The sequence below is a fragment of the Chiloscyllium punctatum genome, chromosome 36 (genome assembly GCF_047496795.1).
Source record: "Chiloscyllium punctatum isolate Juve2018m chromosome 36, sChiPun1.3, whole genome shotgun sequence".
Taxonomy (NCBI): Eukaryota; Metazoa; Chordata; class Chondrichthyes; order Orectolobiformes; family Hemiscylliidae; genus Chiloscyllium; species Chiloscyllium punctatum.
This window is the reverse complement of record NC_092774.1, coordinates 38,566,810-38,575,694: the sequence shown is the minus strand read 5'-3', so window position 1 is coordinate 38,575,694 and position 8,885 is coordinate 38,566,810. Positions and strand designations below refer to the sequence as shown.

The 8,885-nt window shown below is 44.9% G+C and overlaps 1 non-coding gene across 1 annotated transcript; it reads left to right on the top strand.

Annotated features, from left to right (window-relative positions):
- Window positions 1-347: 347 nt before the first annotated feature.
- On the top strand, window positions 348-419 carry trnae-cuc (transfer RNA glutamic acid (anticodon CUC)). Its single transcript has one exon. It is a non-coding gene; the product is annotated as a tRNA-Glu (tRNA).
- Window positions 420-8,885: the final 8,466 nt, after the last annotated feature.

Genomic DNA, 8,885 nt, shown 5'->3' with positions numbered 1-8,885 from the left:
GATGAGGCGTCCATCCTCCAGGCATCGGGTGGGGAGGGAGCCGCGATGGAAGAGGCCCAGGACCTGCATGTCCTCGACAGTGTGGGAGGGGGTGTTGAAATGTTGGACCATAGGGCGATGGGGTTGATTGGTGCGGGTGTCCTGGAGATGTTCCCTCAAGTGCTGTGACTAGACTCTGCGAGGAGTCTCCAGTCTCCCCAATGTCGAGGAGACCCCATCGGGAGCAATGGATACAAGAAATGATATTGTTGGATGCACAGGTGAAAGCTTTCCAACTGCTGTGGCCTGGATTCGATTTCCGAGCAGGGAAGAAAATTTCAGTAGAGCCATCAGAGCATATCTGCATCTCCCTGGTGGTCTAGTGGTTAGGATTCGGCGCTCTCACCGCCGCGCCCCGGGTTCGATTCCCGGTCAGGGAAGCAGTTTTCTTGGGGTTTATCGGATACACGCTCTTCTCAAATGCGCTGTACAGTTAATTATTGATCTTCGGAGTTCCTGGGTGCTGCAGTGTGTAGTGGCTCGTTGAAATAGTGTCCTGATTCAGATTTGCTTGTATGTGCAGGGATGATTGCTTCTGTAGTTAAGTTCTTGGTTCGCGTGCGTTGTTTTCCTGTAGACGCTGTTTTGAATTTACCATTGACTGTTCGCTCTACTGTGACATCTAGAAATGGCACTTTGCTGTTGATCTCCTCTTTTGTGAATTTTATGCCAGTAAGGATAATGTTGATGGTGTTGTATGTTTCCTCTAATTTGTTTCATTTTTTGATGACAAAAGTGTCATCGTTGTAGCGGACTCAAACTTTGGGTTGGATCATTGGAAGGGCTGTTTGTTCGACTCTCTGCATTATTGCTTCTGCTAGGAATCCTGATGCTGGTGATTTCATGGGTATTTCGTTGATTTGTTTGTAGGGCTTGTTACTGAATATGAAGTGGGTGGTAAGGCACAGTTCCATGAGGTTGGCAGCGTTGTCGTTGCTGATGAATTTGAGGCTGTATTTGTGTCTTTGGTTGTTCGCATAGTGTCTTCAGTTTTCTTTGGCCACGTTGATGTTAATGGATGTGAACAGGGCTGTTATATCAAAGGACATCATTATTCCATACTATTCTATCTTAGTGTCTTTGGTGTTCAGGAATGTTTGGATGGAGTAAATGGAGTAGCGTGAATCTTCGACTTGGTGTTTTACTCTTCAGTGGAGGCCTTTGACTAGTCTGTATATTGGTGTTCCAAGTAGTGAGACTATGGCCTAAGGGGGGCTCCTGGTTTGAAGGGGAGGAGAACAACAACAAAGTGCCATTCCTGGATGTCACAGTAGAGCGAACAGTCAATGGGAAACTTCAAACTAGCATCTACGGAAAAACCAACACACCCAAACCAAGTACTTAACCACAGAAGCAATCATCCCAACATCCACAAATGAAGCTGCATCAGGACATTATTTCAACGAGCCACTACACACTGCAGCACAGAGAAACTGCGAAGAGCACAAGAGAAATACATATATAGTGTATTAAAGGAGAACGGGTACCGAATAAACCCAGTCCACCGATTTCTCATTGATGCTTCCAAGCTGACTCTCAAAAAGTCGGTTTGTCCCTCCATTCTTTCCTGTTTGTTTTTTGTGGGTTTGACTGAGTATTGGAGTTGGGAGGTTTTGCTGTGGTTGTACAGGACATTGGTTAGACCACTTTTGGAATATTGTGTGAAATTCTGGCCTCCCTCCTATCAGAAGCATATTATGAAATTTGAAAGGGTTCTGAAGCACCAATGGGTCTGCAGAGAGGAAGAGGCCCTTCTGCTGCCCTGAGTGCGGGAAGGCCTTCAGTGATTCCTCTGCCCTGCTGACGCACCAGTTGGTCCACACCAGGGAAGTCTGTTCTCTGGCCCCAAGTGGGAGATGGCCATCAGCAGTTCTTCCCACCTGCTGAGACACCAGTGGGTCAACACTGAGGAGAAGCCGTTCTTCTGCCCCGAGTGCAGGAAGGGCTTTGCTCTTTCTTCCGACCTGCTGGCCCATTGGTGGGTCCACATGGGGGAAAGGTCATTCAGTTGTACTAAGTGCAGGAAGGCCTTCATCAATTTCTCAGCCCTGCTGACTCACCAGTCAGTCCACACCGGGGAGAAACCGTTCTCTTGCCCGAGTGTGGGAAGGGCTTTACCCGCTCGTCCACATTGCTGAAGCACCAGCTGGTCCACATGGTGGCTGGAGGGCGGGGGGGGAGGCCTTTCTGCTGCACTGAGTGCGGGAAGTCCTTCAGCAATTCCGCTGCCCTGCTGAAGCACCAGTGTGTCCACACCGGGGAGATGCCCTCCAGCTGGCCTGAGTGTGTGAAGAGGATCATGTTTTCCTGCAACTTGCGGAAGCACCAGCGGGGGCACCAGCGCTCCCAGCAATCAGATCCTACCAGTGACGCTGCCTTTAGTCACCCTCAAGGACTGAACCTCCTAACAGTTCTGACAGTGGGTGCAGTGGGAGAGTAGGTGGGCTGTTTTTGTTTTCTGCTGGACTGCAATTGACTCCCCCACCCCCCACAACCACAACCCCATGGTGACTCAGGGTTAGCACTGCTGCCTCATGGCACCAGGAACCCAGGAATACTTCCACCCTTGGGGGTCTGTGTGCAATGTATGGAGCGTAGGAAAATGGATCTGAGTAGGTTACTCTTCGGAGAATCAGTGCAGATGTGTTGGGCTGAAGGACCTGTTTCCACACTGTAGGAGTTCAACCATCAAATGAGCTTTGGTTTCATTGAAAACTGCTGCTCATTGAGCCAGGGACTGCACATTGCCAAATGAAATGATCCAGAGAAACCTACGACTGCAAGACCATCGGAGCAGAAGTTAGGCCATTCGGCCCGTCAAATCGACTCTGCCATTCGTTAGTGACAAAAGTAGTGTATATGAGATTAGGTACAGAGTGCAAACAGGCCATTTGTCCGAACAAGTCCACACCGACCCTCCGAAGAGTAACCCATCCAGACCCATTTCCCTCTGACGAATATACCTAACCCTATGGGCAATTAAGCAATAGACATGACCTGAACATCTTTAGACTCTCGAAGAAAACAGGACCACCCAGAGAAAACCAACGCAGACACTGGGAGAATGTGCAAACTCCTCACAGACAGTCACCCAAGGCTGGAATCAAACCTGGGTCCCTGGCACTGTGAGGCTGCAGTGGTTACCACTGAGCAACTTCATGTTGCAACCCGAAGTAGGCAAGCAGGAGGATGAGAGAATACAGCAAGCCAGGCAGCACCAGGATGTGGCGTCGTCAACGTTTTGGGTATTAACCCTTCTTCAGGACTGAAACGTTGACTTCTCTGTGAGAAACGAATTACGGGAATGTTGCTGGGGGTTGGAGGGTTTGAGCTATAGGGAATGGCTGAATAGGCTGGGACTGTTTTCACTGGAGCATCAGAGGCAGAGGAGTGACTTAATAGAGGTTACAAAATCATGAGGGGCATGGACAGGGTAATAGACAAGGTCTTTTCCCAGGGATGGGAGAGTCCAGAACTAGACGGCATAGGTTTATGGTGAGAGCCGAAATATATTAAAGGGACAACTTCTTCATGCAGAGGGTAGTACTTATATGAAATGTGCTGCCACAGGATTTGGGTCAGGTGTTGTCAAATGGCACTAGATTAGTTTAGGATGTCAGGTCAGCATGGACCAGTTGTACCAAAGGGTCTGTTTCCATTTTGTATGTGTCTCTGACTACTGGTCCTGATGTAAGTTTAAAATAGAGTCCAAGTAACTTTAAATACTTCAATCTTGTTGTGCTCACCTCCTGCCAAGTTTAAACATGCTGAGTTGGACAAAGTATCCCAACACTTCAACCAAACCCAGAGTTGAAGAAGTCAGAAGTCAGAACATTGAGGGGACCAAAACTGATCACAAAATTCCAGGTGCAGCCTCATCACCGTCCTGTATACCTACAACATAACTTGCCAACATCTCTACTCAATTCCCGAACTGATGAAGGCCAGTGTGCTGAAACCTTTCTTCACTGCCTTGTGTACCGATGTAATCAGAGATATAGGACCTACTTTACACTGATCCACAATCCTGCTTCTGGGAGCACAGTGACTAATAGGGAAGGCAAAAGGGAGATTGGCCTTTAAATGGAGTATAAAAGTAGGGAGGTTATAGTGGAGGTTTTGATTGAATCAGCTGACAGTGGATCTGAATCACATGTAGATCAGACCAGTTTCGGACAGCAGGAAACCAGATACGTTCTTACAACAAACCACAACGATTTCATCAGTCGACTCTTAATTCCAGATTTATATTGAATTCAGATTCCACCTTCTGCCGTGGCAGGCTTTGAACCCAAGTCCCTAGAACACTACCTGGGTGAATAGTCTGGTGACAATAAAGTCAGCCATCGCCTCCCCTGAACACATTGGCTTATTCTGTTTAGAGGTAACAAAGGAGCAAGAGGTTTCAGCAGCTGCTAAGTTGTTGATATTACACAAGGGAACATCAGCACTCTCAGTAATGGCACACACTGAAGTCTGTGTCCTGTATCAGAGGTAAGGGCTCGGGAACCAGAAGATGGAGGAACAGGAACATGCCATTCAGCCCCTTGAGCCTGCTTCTCCATTCAGTAGGATTCTGGGTGATCAGGCATTCCCCACATTCACTTTCCTGCCCTTTTCCTGCAACTGTTCATCCCCCAACTCTTCACGAATCTATCGATCCTAGTTTTAAAGTGACATGAAGGCTGTCAACAGAGTTACTGAGGTGGGGGTGGGGGGCGGGTGGACGGGGGTTCAGGTCGAACTTGGGGACTAAAACAATGTCTTCACACTTCACAATATTGAACTAAGGGAATGTTTATGGTTATCCAATGCTGGAAATTGGGCAGGCATTCAGATGAAATTATTGGTAAATTATGAATGACAGAGGAGTCAGAGAGAAGTGGTGTTCAGGCACAGTTGGATATCATCAGTATAGATACCAACACCAGCAGCTACGGTTAAACAAATCAGAATGGAAGACGCTAAAAGCAGACCCTCCCAGAGGATAGAGTGATGTTGGAGAGGGTCAGTACTGTCATTAACCCTGATCAAGGCGGGAGTAGGCCACTCGGCACTTCGAGCCTGCTGCAATATTCAATAAGATCATGGCTGATCTGAATTCAACCTCAACTCTACATTCCAACACATCCCCGACAATCTTTCATCCACTTGGTTATCAACAACCTATCTACCTCTGCCTTAAAGATTTTGAATCCACTGCCTTTTGAAGAAGACACACAACCCTCAGAAAAAAAAAGAAATCATCCTCATTTTTGTCTTCTACATTTAAAATATGACCCTGTACTTTCAGATATTAAGATAGGGACACAAGCTGCATTCAAATACTACCTGTGAACAGTTAATTATGTCAAAGTGCTTCACATGAACATACTGAGAATTCCTTTAAAAATCACAAGACCGGAGCACAGATTGGGACAGGTGACCAAAGACTTGGTCAAAGGGACAAATTTAGGGCAATCTTTTAAACAGGTTCAATTTCCCAAACATCAAAGGACAAAGACGTGAACAACAAACACAAAATAGCAAAGAATGGGAAACAACAGTGTAGTCATAATGTCACAGGATGAGTAATCCAGGGAACATGAGTTCAAATCCCACCACAGCAAGAGGTAAGATGTGAATAATTCAAATCATAAATGGGGAACACAAAGTAAGTCTCAGTATGGTATCGATGGCACTGACGTCAATTGTCCTAAAAACCCATGTTCATCAATGTCCTTTCAGGAGGGAAACTGCCATCCTTGCATGGTCTGACTTACATGTGACTCCAGACCCACAGCAACGTGGTTGACTCTTAAACTGCCCTCTGAATTGGCACAAGCAAGACACCTTGCACTTAGGGATGGATAACATACATCAACCTTGTGAAAGTGTCATAACAGAAATTGCTGGAGAAACTCAGCCAGTCTGGCAACACTGGTGGAGAGAGAGAGAAAGAAACAAAGACAATATCCTGGCTTGAGTCCAGAACAGTTGTGAAGAAGGGTCACAGCACTTGAAATGCTAACTCTGCTTTTCTCTCCACATGTGCTGCCAGTCCTATTGAGTTTCTCCAGCATTTGATGCATTTTTGTGTTTCAGATCTCCAGCATCTTCAGTTCTTCATTACACTGAATTAGGAAAGCTCAAATCCCATAAAAGGGTAGAGCAGAAGGACTGGAATTACTCAGCAAGTCTGGCATCAGCTATGGAGATAAAAAGAGTTCATCCTTCGGGTCATTGAATGATCTTACATCAGGGACAAACTTTTGGGGAAGCTGCAAGAATAAAAGGCATTGGCGTAACTTCAACATCTGGGAGAACTCTCTCAGCCATGGGGGTCAGGCTGACTCAGCATTCTGGTCCTGTTCATTACCTGTTAAATTCTCCATTTGTTGTTCTTGTTATATTTCTACATGGTTGACACATTCCTATGTTTTAAAATGAAATTGCAAACAGACAAGAATTTTCCATGTAAGTAATCATACATTAGAGGGTTTGGAACGTGAATGTAACTTTTAAACAGGAAGTATTTATTCATGCATGGGGTGTGGTCATCGCTGGCAATGCCAGCATTTATACCCATCCTTAACCACCCTGTGGTTGGTTGGAAAAGTGCATGAAGATGTCTCAGATTGTCTTGAACAGCACAGCAATCTCAAAGATGGGTGTGCTCAGGTAGAAGTACCCTCCACTCCCACAGCCAAGTCTGCATTCACTTCAATTATAGATGCCATCTAAACCTCCCAGGACAAGGACAGCATGGGATGACAATCAGAATAAAGCTTCCTCTACTCTTAAATTTCAAGTGAAGCTACCTCAACACTGTCCCCAACAAACACTGCCAAGACAGAGACTGCATTGAGTTAGATACAGAGTAAAACTTCCTCTACACTTCCCCATTCATACAGTCCCAGGACAATGACAGCAGAGGGTTAAATAAACAGTAGAGCTTCTTATATTCTGACTGACATTTAGTACGTCCTACAACAATCCACAAGGAAAATTCAGAACTGTGACTGCAATCTGGTACTGAATTCACACATCCTAATGGGAATAACAGCAACAGAAAATCATGTCGTGACACACAGATAAAACACACACAATGTACAACAAAACTAGACTGTTATTGGGATCAAAGACATTTAAATGACAGGAGACATAGTCCCTGCAGTGATCCGAATGTGAGCTGAACAAATTTCACACTTGAACAATATTCTCTGGGAATGCAATGTCCACCTCACCGCTGTCTATTCAGTTCCTCTGCTCTCATTCAGGGCTGAGTTGCGGATGACCACATTGTGGCGTGGGGGTCAAGAGGTTGGACAGTTAAGGTCAACTTGGATTGAGTCCATCCTTTTTCATGCCAGTGAGGTCGAGGGTCGCTCATTTACTCAACTTATAATCGGGGACAAGGGGATGTCAGGCTGGGCTTCTATCAGTTTGAGTTTAGAAGAAACAGTTGATCCGATGGAGCTGTATAACATCTGGAGAGGACTTAATGTAAATGTAATGTCAACTCAATTCTAGCCAGAGACTAGTCTCTCATTTAAGATAGGAGAGTTTTGTTTTTTCTCTCAAATGTTCTCTAGTGTTTGAAATTCACTTTTTAAGATAGCAGCATGTGGTGGTGTCACGGTGGTTAGCACTGCTGCCTCACGGCATCAGTGACCTGAGTTTGATCCTACTTTCGGGCCGACTGTCTGTGTAGAGTTTACACATTCTCCCCTTGTGTCTGCGTGGGCTTCCTCTGGTGCTCTGGCCTCGTTCCACAGTCCAAAGGATGTGCAGATGAGGGTGGATTGACCATGGGAGATGCAGGGTTACAGGGATTGGGTAACGAACTGGGTCTGGGTGGGACGGTCACTCAATGTTGACTCGATGGCCTGAATGACCGAATGAGGTGGACATTGCATTCCCAGAGAATATTGTTCAAGTGTGAAATTTGTTCAGCTCACATTCGGATCACTGCAGGGACTATGTCTCCTGTCATTTAAATGTCTTTGATCCCAATAACAGTCTAGTTTTGTTGTACAACGTGTGTGTTTTATCTGTGTGTCACGACATGATTTTCTGTTGCTGTCATTCCCATTAGGAATTGGCCAAAGCAATCAATAGTATGCACTTGCTTTATGGTTACCAACATCAAATTACATTCATGGTTTTGGTTTTTTAATCTCTTACATTATCGTATTCAACCAACTACAGCATTTAGAAACTTGCTTAATTACAATATTCAATATCTGCAGAGTATTTTTTCTTTTTGTCACGACCATTATCTTGAACTCTGACGTGTGACCTCTTCATTGCTGTCAAAGTTCCTTATTTATCCCGACATTGTCATGGTTTTACTTTGTCGAATGTCTTCCTGGCTTTTGCAGTTAAGACCCTATATTCTGCCCTTGTCAACATTTTCCCTTACAATTCTGTACTAAGGATTTCATGAAAAACCTCAGAGTGTGGTGAGACTGCGGAACTCACTACCATAGTGAATACTTGGGGTGGAAGACACGACAACTAAGGGTAAGCAACCCAATACAAATGAATGTCACTGTCACTAGATTCACAACAGAGTGAAATTAAAACATGCAATGTCCCTCAATTTCTCAACTGTTCCTAACCAGACTTGATGAAGAACAGATCTTGCACCTCAACATTATAATTTAAACAAAAACCAACAATTATAAATATGGCAAATTTTCTAGGGCAAAGTTAAAGAAGATAATCTAATTAATAGCAATGATTCAAATCCTTTGATCAAGTCCCCTACCATCTCAGAGACTTAAACTTAAGTGGCAAATTAAGAAAGAATTTTTTTTAAACTTACCAATTCAAACAAACAGTTTCCAACAATGGATTGCCAA